Source organism: Nomascus leucogenys, chromosome 3, assembly GCF_006542625.1.
Source record: "Nomascus leucogenys isolate Asia chromosome 3, Asia_NLE_v1, whole genome shotgun sequence".
NCBI classification, from domain to species: Eukaryota; Metazoa; Chordata; class Mammalia; order Primates; family Hylobatidae; genus Nomascus; species Nomascus leucogenys.
Genome location: NC_044383.1, coordinates 95174200 through 95176659, shown reverse-complemented (window position 1 = coordinate 95176659; position 2460 = coordinate 95174200). Strand labels below are relative to the sequence as shown.

At 44.6% G+C, this 2460-nt stretch overlaps 1 pseudogene; it reads left to right on the top strand.

Moving 5' to 3' along the window:
• The first annotated feature begins 450 nt into the window (after positions 1–450).
• On the top strand, positions 451–1831 carry LOC100600316 (annotated as a pseudogene).
• Positions 1832–2460: the final 629 nt, after the last annotated feature.

The following is a 2460-nucleotide window of genomic DNA, read 5'->3' as shown; positions in this document are numbered from 1 at the left end:
CATAAAGAGAAAGGATTCACCCTAACAGATAGCAAAACTTATTTTTAGTTAATTTTATAAATGAAGTGAAGAGGGGGTGCAACTTCATTCTTTTGCATATGCCTATCCAGTTATCTCAATATCATTTGTTGAAAAAGAGTCATCTTTCCTCGTTTAATGTCTTGCACCCTCGTTATACTGAGAGTAAATGTGGGGTAAATAAAAGAAAATATACTTAACAAAAATGAACTTATTTTATTAAAATAATAAAATTAAAATTAAATTTATTTAAATTTTTTGTATATACAAATATATACATATATATATACACATACACATACATTTACATATATGTATATATATTTTTTTCCTTTTGAGACAAGGTCTTGCTCTGTCATTCAGGCTGAAGGCTGAAGTGCAGTGGTTAAATAATTAAATAAGTAATTAAAATATTTTGGATGCAGGGTGGTGATGGCGGCCACCGGGGCTGTGGAAGTGGGGTCCCCAGGGTCAGCCGTTGCCCCCTCGCCCACCCTGGCCTTGCCGCCCACCCTGGCCTTGCCGCCCACCCTGGGTCATCTGTTCCGGCCCATCAGCGCCGAGGACGAGGAGCAGCAGCCCACCCAGATCAAGTCACTGTGCATGAACTTACCACAATGGCGTGACGTGCCTCCTGCTCACCAAGATTCCCTTCTTCAAAGAAATAACCGTGAGCTCCTTTTCCTGCTACCACTGTGGCTGGAACAACATGGAGATCCAATCGGCAGGCAAGATCCAGGACCAGGGAGTGCGCTACACTTTGACCCTCAGGGCTCTGGAGGACATGAACAGAGAAGTGGTGAAGACTGACTCTGCTACCACAAGGATTCCTGAGCTAGATTTTCAGATTCCTGCCTTTCGCCAGAAAGGAGCTCTGAACACTGTTGAAGGATTGATCACCCATGTTATCTCTGGCCTGGAGCAGGACTAGCCTGCACGAAGGGCAAAAAAGATGCCACAGCTGAAAGAGTTGATGAGTTCATTGTCAAACTGAAGGAGCTAAAGCAAGCAGCCTCCCCTTTCACTCTGATCATTGATGATCCCTCAGGGAACAGCTTTATGGAAAACCCACATGCTGCTCTGAAAGATGATGCCCTGGTGATCACACACTACAACCGGACCCGACAGCAGGAAGAGATGCTGGGGCCCCAAGCAGAAGCACCAACAGAGAAGCCAGAAGAGGAAGATCTCAGAAATGAAGTGCTCCAGTTTAACACAAACGACCCAGAATGCAATGCCCCCACTCAGACCAACATGAAACTAGTACAAATCCCTCACTTTAAGGAGGGACCAACTGCAAGAACTGCGGGCATCAGACCAATGAGGTGAAATCTGGAGAAGCAGTAGAACCCTTGGGCACCAGGATCACCCTCCACATCACAGGTCCCTCAGATATGACCAGAGACCTCCTCAAGTCTGAGACTTGTAGTGTGGAAATCCCAGAGCTAGGATTTGACTGGGAATGGCCATCCTCGGGGGCAAGTTCACCACACTGGAAAGGCTGCTGAAAGATATCTGGGAACTGGTGACCAAAAACCCTTTCACACTGGGCGACATTTCCAATCCTGGCCAGACGGAGAGACTGCAGGAGTTTAGCCAGAAGAGGGACCAGATCATTGAAGGTAACATGAAGACCCACTTTATTATGGATGATCCAGCAGGAAACAGTTACTTGCAGAATGTGTATGCACCTGAAGATGATCCTGAGATGAAGGTGGAGCGTTATAAGCACACCTTTGACCAAAATGAGGAGCTAGAGCTCAATGACATGAAGACAGAGGGCTATGAGGCAGGCCTGGCTCCACCACAGTAGCAGTGGGTGGGTCAAGGGCCAGCTCTCCAGCGCTGCTCATTCTGCAGGTTATTTATTAGTATTGGAAGAAGGCTGGGAGTGTCTTCCCCACCAGACCTTGCCCATGGTGGGGAGGACATCTTGTCTGAGTCAGAGATCTAGGCACATTTTCTAAACAGCTTGTGATGCAAGCACAAGCCTATTGTGTTACTTGACTTTATTTTGGAGGTTTTGAATTGGCCTGGGAAGAAACCCAGAAATGAACCAGTGTATGTCATTATCACTTTTTTCATACCAAGTCTTTACCCTCCCTCCACATAATGCTCTGTCCTGTAAGGTTGGAACTCTGTAGTTGGAGAAGGTGGAATAAAATTACACCTGGAAAATAAAATAAAATATTCTGGTATCAGCATTTGGCTACATAGATCAATGGGGCAAATTTTCTGAAAAAGTTAGAAACACACATAAGTAGGAACTTAGGATATAAGAGGTGACACTGCAAATCAGCCGGGAAAGGATGACTATTCAATAAATGGCACTATGACTATTGGCTAATATTTTCTAAAGGAAAAATTAGATTCATACCTCACTGCGTGAACAAAAATAAATTTCAGATGTGTTAAGGAAAAGCAGTAAACATTTAGACAGAA